The sequence below is a fragment of the Sceloporus occidentalis genome, unplaced genomic scaffold, assembly GCF_023333645.1.
Source record: "Sceloporus occidentalis isolate IW3139 unplaced genomic scaffold, rSceOcc1.0.p SCAF_4, whole genome shotgun sequence".
NCBI lineage: Eukaryota > Metazoa > Chordata > Lepidosauria > Squamata > Phrynosomatidae > Sceloporus > Sceloporus occidentalis.
In genome coordinates this window covers 122,932,187-122,944,254 of record NW_028316984.1, presented here as the reverse complement: position 1 = coordinate 122,944,254, position 12,068 = coordinate 122,932,187, and the positions used below count along the sequence as shown (strand labels likewise).

The 12,068-nt window shown below is 41.0% G+C and overlaps 1 protein-coding gene across 1 annotated transcript in view; it reads left to right on the top strand.

Moving 5' to 3' along the window:
- Positions 1 to 12,068, top strand: part of LOC149314579 (ankyrin repeat and BTB/POZ domain-containing protein 2-like) — a 193,983-nt gene that overhangs the window by 124,351 nt on the left and 57,564 nt on the right. The window lies entirely within an intron of this gene.

Here is a 12,068-nt window from a genome sequence, read left to right as displayed (position 1 = left end):
GATTTGCAGCATTGACAGTGTGAATAATGCTGCAAACAGACCCGGATTAAACTCAGCATACCTTGAACGGGTTCACATCATTGACTCATTGGTGGGGCAAGTCTCCACCTGGCTGGTGGAGACTCTTCCTCTTTCCCTACACAGCTGGTTCGAACAAGTGGCTTCCAGGGGCTCCCCGGGACAGATTCCCCTCACCCAGACCATGGAGGACAAGCCCAGGACTGGGAATGGGGGATCCCCCCTTCCTCAGCCGCTGGCTCCCGCTAAATCCCAAAGAGATGCAGATTGATGCCGTTTCAAAGTGTGAATAATATAATTGGAATGTGTGAGTGAGGATATTCACATTGTTCCGGTAAAAAAAAAAAGGATGTGTGAATGATCTCCATGTCTCCAGGTGGAAGCTAATAACTTCAACTCCTCTCAATTTGCTCTGGCTTGTGTCTCCAAGTTTGAAGGAGGTATCCAAGGTGCTGAACCTATTCCCCAAATAGATTCAGCACCATGTATTGTTGTTTTAAATTATGGAGCAAAATCCAGAGTGGATTTCCACCCCACTGGCATGGGTGCCATCATCTTCCACTGATTTAGTGGTAACTGATCATTTGAAAAGACATAGTAGCTTTGTGAGTAAAAAAATGACAAGAAAGTTTTCTCAGGTTCTGTGCCTGTAATGTTCTTTCTGTGACAGCTCAGCATGACTCTACTGCAAACTGGCCACTTCTTGTTTTCCATGTCCATAGAGCAAGGGCTGCTGACCAGAATGGGATGCACATACTGTATTAAAACATAAACATTTTTAGCTTTCCACAAATTCCTCTTCCCTTAGGCTTCATGCCAGAGAAAGCAAATGCCAAAATTGCTTTTCAAGCTGTACCTCTTTCATTCTTAAATCAATGTTGTATGCTGCATCAACATCCGTTATTTCTGATTGAGTCAATGTACAGGAAATTTAAGGTAATATTTAAACAGCAGTGATTTGAGTATTGGACTAGAACTCCAGAAGACTAAGGTTTGAATCCCCACGCAGCCATGGAAACCCATACATTACACTTTCTTAGCCTTAGAAGAAGACAATGGCAACTACCTCTATCTCTAAATTGTGCCACACACACACACACCACTATGATAGGGTTACCATAAATCAGGGTTGACTTGAAGGTATAGAACAACATATGGGCCCTTAACAGAGGCAAGTGCACTGCCCTTGCAGCTGCATAGTCAGTTGTATGCAAGGGAAAAGAATGTCTGTGACAGAAGGGAACTAAATGAAGTCCACTATTTTAGCTCCCAAACAACTGATCGGAGGATTTGGTAGTGGTGGTATGCAAGGGAAAAGAATGTCTGTGACAGAAGGGAACTAAATGAAGTCCACTATTTTAGCTCCCAAACAACCGATCGGAGGATTTGGTAGTGGTGGTGTTTTTTTCAGAGGGATGTACATGTGCAGCCCTGGCTGAGAAATGAATTGCTTGTGCAAATTGTGCAAATTGTTTCCCATCTAGGTAAGGGTATGCATACAGTATGTCTGTAGAAACCTACTTCTATCCCAAAGAAGATTTAAAAGTAGGCTAAACACGTGAACAACTTTGATGCATCCTGGAAGCTCAGAAAGGTCCAGTATTTGCCCACCAAATACACCGAGAACAACAAAAATCCAACCAGCTTGTGAAAAGGTTCCAAAGTATATTTTTATGTCTTGCCGCAATGACCTCAATGCCTGGGATGAAATTTTGCAGAGGATACTCTGTACTCAGGATCCTGTTCATTCATTTCCAGTGAGAGGAAAAAAGTAAACTGAGGTTGCCTTTGAGTGTGCCAAGCGCACAGCATGATGCATAAAGGCATTGATTCACTTATTCAGTCTTGGCAAGGCTTTACAGTTTGGCCTTTTTTTAGCTGCCTGTGCTAAATCAGCTGCAAACTCTGCACTGTTCTATTGTGCCCTGTTGTTTTTCTGAAATATGCTGCTGATGTGTGCTGCAAAACTAGGGAAAAACCTCAGTCACATCACAAAACTGATTTTTATCGGCAGTGTTGTGATTTATCAGCTGCCACTCAAGGGCAAACAAATACCAGATATAATTGACCTTTACTTTTTTTTATTTAGGCCCACCACAGTGGTACTTACAAACTTCCAGAACAATGTTGTGGAACAGGATTATATGGGCAGAAACAAAAATAAGTCTGTTTCAATGAAAGCTAATGTGCTGTAATAGGCAGTGATGCACTAGGATTTGGGACATCTAGTTTCAACTCCCCACCTACCAATGAAGCTCACTGGTCAACCTTAGTCCAGTCAGTATCTCTTAAGATAATTTCCTTAACAGGAAAGCAAAGAGCTATGTCCTTTGCCTTTAGATTCTTGGGATGGGGGGGGGGTAGGATTTTTTTTTAATGTAGCAATAAAGTTGATTAATTGTGGCTATGTCTGGTGTTGACTCACACAGTTGTCTGGGAATGCTGTGAAGATTTATAGTTTGTAGTCTTCCACTCTGTACATGTTTGTTTGCCTGTAATCTGAGATCTTATCTGTAATATGTGTGGAGCCAGGTCCCACTGTGGCTTTCATGAATGAACTACTGAAGTATTTGCCTCCTGTTTCACTGCAAAACAGGACTCCTTCAAGAGGAAATAATAAGAGAACTGATTGTCTGGGAGTGGAAATTATGTATGACTGCGAGAGGTATTTTGCAACCTGAAAATCTTCATGCGCCTGTATAGTAGAATGTGAGCAAGCTTGCTTCACATACCATAAACCCACAACTGCCTGACGGAATCAGTACTTTGGGGTGTCATCATCTCAGAACATTTCCTACCACCATTCATATTCATGTGCCCCAGTATCTCTTGGGTTTCACAGAGATCCAACCACCAATGACATTCTTTCATATGTGGAAAGCAAACAGGGGTGTGGCTGTGCCATTGAGTGTCTGTCCTGTTTCATTTCCATCACTAATATTAGTATCATCCAGTCTTGCAGGAACAGAACCTGAGTTCATTTATGGAAATACCATTGTGAGAACACATTGACATTGGGAGTCTGCACTGGCAGAGAGCTTTATGTGCTGTTCCTTCTGCCAGTGAATCACAGTTTACAAAATCCCTAGCATTTGCTGGAGTTTGTATTTTAGGCTGAGTGACAGCAAGGAAATAAAATAAAATAAACAATATGTAAGCATGGAGGTGGTCCAGCTTGGTACCCCATTAGGTTTCCTTGATGAAAGCCAGTAAGCATTTTATTTTAGAACAGAGGGGGAGTATGCCATCCAGCTAGAAATAAAAATTCTGAACTTGCCAACTTGGTGGAAACTGACTGTAGGCTGGAAAAAACTGTGAGCACTGTGAAAAAGCTTTTAATGAATACAGAGGGGCTGGTTAGCCTGAACAAGAGAGACCTTGTTCTGGTTTTTGTACACCAGGGGCCCTCAGAATGTGTCAGGTTTTGCAGTAACAAGGCAGTGTGTGAAATGCAGCAAAGTGCTGCTATATCACTCAGTTGCTATACTCTACATTAACATCAGCGGTGCTAGTTCTATGTTGATCAAGGTATTACTTTTACATGCTAGGTTTTTACATTTTGAAGAAATGCCCTGTTTCAAAGAGAAGCCCTGCTCCTGTATTTTCTTCCATAGAGTTAATACCCCTCAGAGGCCTAAGTCTAAATATGTTATTAAAGAAATCTAATAACTGCAGTTTAGTTGTTCAGTATTTGAATTTAAAAATGCAAATTTGTGATCCTAGTAACTATAGGCACACAAGAAAAAGAGAGGTTAGGAGCCTGAAGAAAAGAACTCCTAGGCCAGGGTTGAATATGACCATAGATATATTGGTTACAGCCTAAGCAAAATTTGTTTGGGATAATGTTTGGGACATTATTATTATTATTATTATTATTATGCTTTATTTATATAGCGCTGTAGATTTACATGGATTCAATCTTCGGTTAGCACCCCATCCAATGTTGATCCACCCTTGGCCCATCTGAAAATGGGGATCTCAGATAACTGGAACTGTTGGTATTTTACTAAGTGTCAAGAATAGGAGCCTGACAGGAAGTGAGAGTGATTGCTCTCACTATTGCTCTGTCAACTTTCCTGGGCTCACCAAAGCAGGGTTATGGTTGTCAAGCTAAGCTTACTACAACTCAGTAGAATTCAGTGCTACAATATAATGCTCTGTTGTGCATATGGAGGTAGTTTGGGCAAGTATACCAAATGAAAATGATGCCCCAGGAAATCCAGACTTTCACTTTAAAAAATCTGACAACTAGACTAAATGTTGAGCTTTTACACACAAACATACAGTGTCTGATAACTGTCCCAGAGATTTACTTTTTAAAAAACTCATACTGTTCTGTTTTGTATTTCTGGTCAGTTGACAAGCTTACTTTGCACATCCCATTTGACAGCAGAGAAATTCTAAAGATGACAAGACAAAACTGCCTTCTTTCTGTGCCATCTGCTTTTGGAGTATTTATCACAATGTCCTCTCCCAAATTGTTTTTTTAAGTATGCTGATGCATCTATATTCTACTGTATGTACCAAAATAAAAACACATGTAACCTAGGAGAGAAAAACACTAGAGGACTAAAGGAAAACATTAAAAATTACTGCATATAGATGATAGCTACTTTAAAATATAGTAGATTCCTCTTAATCCACAATTTCTCATTATAAAATCATTATTTTTGCTTCCTTTCATATGACACTGTAGAGTCAATGCAAAAATATATTTTAAAAGATACATTTTGGACTTTGGACTTCGTTGGTATTGACCCAAAATGGACTATGTTATATTTCCTGTGCAGCAACTTTCATTTGCGTTATTTGCCTTTGGCATTTGTGTGATTTGCCTTTCCCCAACTGAGCACTAATAGAACAAAAGATTAAAACCCTCAACACCTTAGATACTGTTAAGAAACAGTCTTGACTGTCCCTGCTGTAATTGTCCAAAATGGTAGTGTTCTTGATATTTATAAGTGTTTGGACATTCATGTTTCATTAGTTTTATAGGAATGCAGTAAGATTCTATTTTTGAAAGCTAGTGTAAATTATGTTAGCTATAAAGAATTTAGGTCTTTTTCATAACATTCTTCAGGTCCATGATTAAACAGATGTTTACAGGTTCACAAAAAGCTTTTCTTGACTTCAGTAGCTGTCTGACCTCATGAAGCCTTATTCAGTGCATTAGCAGATGTGTGCAATGTCTTTTTGGATTGCTCCCCAGAAGAAGTCTCACAAATTCAGCTAGAAACTAGATAATTTAAATTATTTTTTAGAAGGTCTCTTGTGTAGCTTGACAAAGAACACAGTTTGCTATGCTCAGATCCAAACAGTAAAATTGTTTTGCATGTGGCATTCTCCTCCTTCTGCAGATTCCTTGGCTGTAGTAATATATAAAATTACCACACTTATCAAAATTTCAGTGGAGTTGTTATTTGTAGAACATCAGGTCATTCCATATGGTTTGACACACATTTGGCTAAATCCAATGCCAGTCCTACTTCTTGTTGTTGTTGCTACATGCCTTCAAGTTGTTCTTGACTTACAGCAACCCTGTTCTGGGGTTTTCTGAGGCTAAGAGTATGTGACTTGACCAAGGTCACCCAGTGGGCTTCTGTGGCCAAGTAGTCACCAGAGTCGTAGTCCAGCACTCATGCTAGTACACCACGCTGGCTCCTAGTGCTATCTATCTAACTGAAAACATTGGTACCTAATTTAGTTGTTGATAAGTCCCCTTGCATTTCAGTTCATCTACTTTGGGTAGTGCTAATATTGGGTTTAGCCAACTGTTTTTAGTTAAAGTAATGAGAGATTGCTTGGAGGCTAACTAACCCCACAGCCCAAAGAGAAAATATGAATAGATTTATGTATTGATAGATTGACAGACTGATTGAGTTGTTATTTGAAAACTTTCTGCTCTTTTATTCTCAAGGGGTTCCAGCATAAGTGTATGAAATTATTAAAAATAACAGCAATAAAAATTCTAATAATTCCAATAAGCTATTTTCTTGTCCCAATCACAAGGGATAAGCATAAAAAAATATGCCTGCATGATCACCTTTCAACTAGGTGCCACTGATTCTCCACACTTCAGATCCAGCAGTCAAAATCAATAAATCTGATGATCAAGGATTCTAGGAACCTAAGTGCAAAACATATGGAGGACCAGTAATTGAGGACCACAGTTCAAGATTCTGTTACAGGGCTCCTGAATATTGTCAGAAAAACATTGTAAGAGTTCATGCAGAGTCAGCATTACACTGGGCTGTCTTACACTTTGTTGTCAAGTGCCTTCAAGTCAACTCCAACTTATGCCAACTCTGTCACACCATCTTCTTGACAAGATTTATTCAAAGGAGGGATGCCATTACCTTCTTCTAAAAATGGGAGAATGTGACGTACCTGAAGTCATCCAGTGCTTTCCCTTGGCTCGTGGGGAGTCAAAATCTGGTCTCCCAGAGTCCTACTACAGCACTACACCATGCTGGTTCACCATAAGTGTTAAAATGTAACCAAATACTGCTGAAACAAATACCAGTATTTTTAAGGGAGGGATGATTCCTTTGTGTCCAGTATCAAATCACACCTGATGTGATGTAGCAGAAAGAGCTATCTGCAACTAATTTGAAGCTAGAGGGTTCAGAGATGTGTTTCATGCAAAGGCACAATGGATAGTTTCTTCTGTAGGCATGCACTTTGGCCTTTTAGCAGGAGCCTTTTATCATTTCTTGCAATGTCCTCTGCAGTCTCTTTGCAATGTGTATCTTAGGGAAAATGGTGATAAATAACAGTTAGAGAAGAGACTGCACCTCCCTAGTAGCACACGCAGTTTCCATTCAGAAGGTTTCTGGTTCATTAAAAAAATAGGTATCAAAAGATGAGAAAGAAACACTGCAGAATGGCTAATGTTTAAAACTGACAGGGTAGATCAGAGATGGTCATCCAGTTGTTATTAGATTGCAGCTCACATAATCCCTCCCCATTGGCTGTACTGGCAAGGGCTGATGGAAATTGCAGTCTGAAAACATCTGGAGGGCCAAGCTTGCCTACCCCTGAACTAGATTATGTGGTAGAAGTCATTTATGTCTTGGAGACAGAAAATAATCATCAGTTTTCAGTATGTGCTTGATTTCCTTAATACAAAATATCCACCAGGGCATTTAGCATGCATTTTTGTTATACTTTGATGCCTTTACAAATTGAATGCTTATTGTGTTAAAACAACGTGTTTATATAATACAGATTTAGTAAATGGCGGTGATCCAGACCATCACTGGGATAGCAGACTCATATGGGCAAGGAAAAGCTAGTACTGGCAAAACTGGTAAATGCAGTTCAGGCCTTTGCTCATCATCCATGCTATATTTAGCATATACATACACCCATGGCCCTTTTTCCTATTATTACAATTCTTATTAACTTTATCCATACCCTTCATCCCCCTTCCAATTGGTTGCAGTTTAAAACAAGTACAATATATCCAAAAACTTACAAAGAACATTAAAATAGAATTAAATTATTTACAGTATGAAAACAGTTTAAAACATACAGACTGGAGGAGGGCAAAGGTTGTCCCCATCTTCAAAAAGGGGGAAAAAGAGGAACCCAACAATTATCATCCAGTTAGTCTGACATCAATACCAGGAAAGATTCTAGAGCAGATAATTAAACAGAGAGTCTGTGAACATCTAGAAGGCAATGCCATAATCACAAAAAGTCAACATGGGTTTCAGAGAAACAAGTCATGCCAGACAAATCTGATCTCTTTCTTTGATAAAATTACCAGCTTGGTAGATGAAGGGAATGCTGTGGATATAGTATATCTTGATTTCAGTAAGGTCTTTTACAAGGTTTCCCATGACATTCTTGCAAACAAGCTTGTAAAATGTGGACTAGACAAGGTAACTGTTACATGGATTTGTAATTGGTTGACTGGCCGAACCCAAAGGGTGCTCAACAATGGCTCTTTTTCAGCCTGGAGAGAAGTGACCAGTAGGGTCCCACAGGGCTCTGTCCTGGGCCCAGTGTTATTCAACATCTTTATCAGTGACCTGGATGACAGAATTGGGAGCATACCTATCAAATTTGCAGATGACACCAAATTAGGAGGAATAGCTAATACTCCAGAGGACAGGATCAAAATTCAAAATGACCTGAATAGACTAGTAAGCTGGGCCACAGCTAACAAGATGAAATTCAACACAGAGAAATATAAGGTACTGTACTTAGGGCAGAAAAATGAAATGCACAGATATAGGATGGGGGACACCTGGCTGAATGAAACTACGTGTGAAAGGGATCTGGGAGTCCAAGCAGACCACAAGTTGAACATGAGTCAACAGTGTGATGCGGCAGCTAAAAAGGCCAATGCAATTTTAGGCTGCATCAATAAAAGTACAGCGTGCCCACGCCATACGCGGCTTGAGCATAGTGCTCAAGCCGTGGGGCACGCGCGGGGCAGCACGTCCCATTCAATTGCATGGCCGCGCGCAACGGTTGCGCCCCACACACCGTCGTGCCGCCGTGCACGAGCCCCATTGTTTACAATGGGGCTTGAGCATAGGCAGAATTCGCCTTACGCGGAGGGATCCGGAACGGATCCCCGCGTAAGGTGAGGGCCCACTGTATAGTGTCTAGATCAAGAGAAGTAATAGTGCCACTGTATTCTGCTCTGGTCAGGCCCCACCTGGAATATTGTGTCCAGTTCTGGGCACCACAATTCAAAAAGGACATTGAGAAACTGGGAGGCGTTACAAACTGCCGCTTTGTGGCGGTCTCCCGGCGCTGCTGTTTGCTCCGTAAGGGAGCCGCCGCAGCCAAACTGCGCGGCTCCCTTATGGAGCAAAAAAGAAGCTCAGCGTCCATTACATCAAGAAGGCGGCGGCCATGTGGAATGGCCGCCGCCATTTGTTACGGACAGAGTCTGTAACAGGAAGAGGGGCGTCTGGAAGAGACGCCCCTTTTTTAAACTGGGACGTCCTGAGGACGTCCCAAGTGGCGGTTTGTAACCGGCCTGGAGCATGTCCAGAGGAGGGCGACTAAAATGGTGAAAGGTCTGGAAACCTTGCCCTATGAGGAATGACTCAGGGAGCTGGGGATGTTTAGCCTGAAGAAGAGACGGTTAAGAGGTGGTATGATAACCCTGTTTAAATATTTGAAAGGATGTCATGTTGAGGAGGGAGCATGCTTGTTTTCTGCTGCTCCAGAGAACAGGACCAGGAACAGTGGATCCAAACTGCAGGAAAAGAGATTCCACCTCAACATTAGGAAGAACTTCCTGACAGTAAGGGCTGTTCGACAGTGGAACACACTCCCTTGGAGAGTGGTGGAGTCTCCTTCCTTGGAGGTCTTTAAGCAGAGGCTAGATGGCCATCTGTTGGGGATGCTTTGATTTGGATTTCCTGCATGGCAGGGGGTTGGACTGGATGGCCCATGCGGTCTCTTCCAATTCTATGATTCTATGACCTAAAAAGAATAAGTTGCAGTTTAAAATGGTCCTATAAAAACATAACAGCACACTCTAAAGTGCTTTCTTTAAAAACCTTCAGCTCTAAAATACTGTCTGAATAAACAAAAAAAGGTTGTTGCCTGCCAACGGAAGGAAAGGGAGGAAGGGGCCATTCAGGCCTCCCTGGGAAGGGTATTCCAGAATTTAGGAAATTATCACAGAGGGAAAAGGACATCCTTTTTGCATCCTTATCCCACAACCACAGAAAGATTATCAGACGTCGTGGTTATCTAGTCATTATCCTGTCTGTCAAGTGGAATTATCTGCGATCGTGCAAAATATTATCAGACAACGTCACGCTTATCCCATCATTATCCTGTCAGTGAAGTGGAATTGTCCTATCATTTTTCATTAATGGAAATATCCGTTATTCAAAAGTAACAGGACAACTCCACTTCATTGACAGAATAATGACAGGACAAGCGTATGATTATCTTTTGCGTGATCACGCAAGAAGGACGGGCTAAATACGAGATCTGCTTCACTCCCATCCTCCCCCCCCCATCTGATAATTTCCTTAGAGATAACCATCAAGAAGGCCCACACCAGCCATGCCTTTCAAGTTGTTGGGTCTCAGAGAAGGGCTTCTCCTGAGGACATCAAGGCTGGATCAGATTCATGTGGGGAGATGTGATCTGTCTGATAAGCTGGACTTAAGCCATATAGCTTAACCTTCAACTCCCTGCTGAGGGCAGGACCACTGATAGTATGTGACCTGGAAGAGTATAAAGTGGATCAGCTAAATGTGCCTAAGACATGAAGATATCCCCTGTCTACCCCACGAACATAGGTGCTCTCACTCTAATTTTCTTCCTTAATTTTAGCTTATACTTTTTAGCCTATAAGTTATTTTACATTGTTTTGTTTTTATGATTGGGATATGGGTTAGAGTAGGGGATTATTTTTAAATGTATATTTTATTATTTATTATTCTTAAGAAGAAGAAGAAGAAGACAGACAAAATAAACCTCTGGTTCACAACCACTACTCAAGAATCTGGCTAAGATCCTTTTCACAAGAAGCAGCAATCAAGCAAATTAGTGTCTTGAACTGTCTGTCATTATGTCTGAGTCTCTTCAGAGAAATCAGCTGTCTTAAGAAATTAGCTCTTTTAGTGGACCATTGTTCATTTGTTTTTGAAACAGGCAGGCACAAGTGCTAGCGAACCACTCTTTCAAAAATTAAAAATTAGAATCACTGGATCACACACTGTTGCATTCTTTAATGTCATTAGAACAATAGTTAGTTTCTCTAATGACATTAGAGACACTCCAGATGTTATAGGACTACAATTTCCATCAGCCCTAGCATAGCTAGTAGTGGGCACTACTGTTCAACAGCATCTGGAGCTTTACACAATTCAAATCATTGCTTCTAAAATCAGGCTTTAGCATGTAATAACAGTTATGACCATGCTATGAAATGTTGGGGGAAGTAATAGCCCCCCCTACATTCTGCACTAGTCAGGCCATATTTGGAGTACTGTATTCAGTTCTGGGTGCCTCATTTTAAGAAAGATATAAAGTTGGAGCAAATTCAGAGAAAGGCAACAAGGATGCTAAGAGGTATGGAGAACAAAACATACAACAAAGGGTTGAAGGAAATGGACATGTTTACTTGGTAAAGAGAAGACCTCAAAGGCTGTCACAAAAAGAAGGGTGCCGGCTTGTTCTTCGCTACCCCAGAGGGTAGGACAAAGTCTAAAAGTTTTAAGTTACAGGAGGGTAGTTTTCAGTTGAACATTAAAAGGAACTTATTGACAGTGAGAGCAATTTGACTATGGAACCAATTGTATAGATTGCTGGTGGGGTCTTCTGAATGTCATCAGAAGGGGGCTATACCGCTGCCTGCTGGGCATGCTCTAGCTGGAGATCCTGCAGTGAGCAGGGGGTTCGACACGATGGCCCAAAGGGCTCTTTCCAATCTATGATTTTATGAAAAGTTACACCTGCCAAAGCAGTTGCTAGAGGCACAGAAAAAAGCCAAGTTGGGTTTCTTTTTCTGTTCAGCTGACACTGGTAATGTTGGCCAGAGATGATGGGAGTTGAAGTCCACCAGATCTGGAGGGCACCAGGCAGGTACATACAGTGGGCCCTTGGTACCCACTGGAGTTTGGTTCCAGGATGCCATGTGGATACCACAATCCGTGGATGCTCAAGTATCCATTAAATACAGTGATGTAGTAAAATGATGTCTCTTATATAAAATAGCAAAACCAAGATTTGCTTTATGAAATTTAATTATTTTATTTTATTGAATAACTTGGGTAGTTAAATCTGTGGATAAAGAATCCGGCTACAGAGGGCCAACTATAATTTCCATGATGTCTTTACTACAAGAAAAGTTGTAGTATTTTTTTAGTATTAATTGCCTACTACCACCACTACTTGAGGTTAATATCATTGCTTATCAGAATAAATTACAGACAGCAGTGTGCAGGAATTTCTTGTTTCCTGAAGAAAGTTGTAGTCAGATCTGAAACAATAAAGCCATGCTAAACATAAACACGTGGCTGTAATGCTTTCTGTTTTAGGTTCTTGCTGTCATGATTTATATC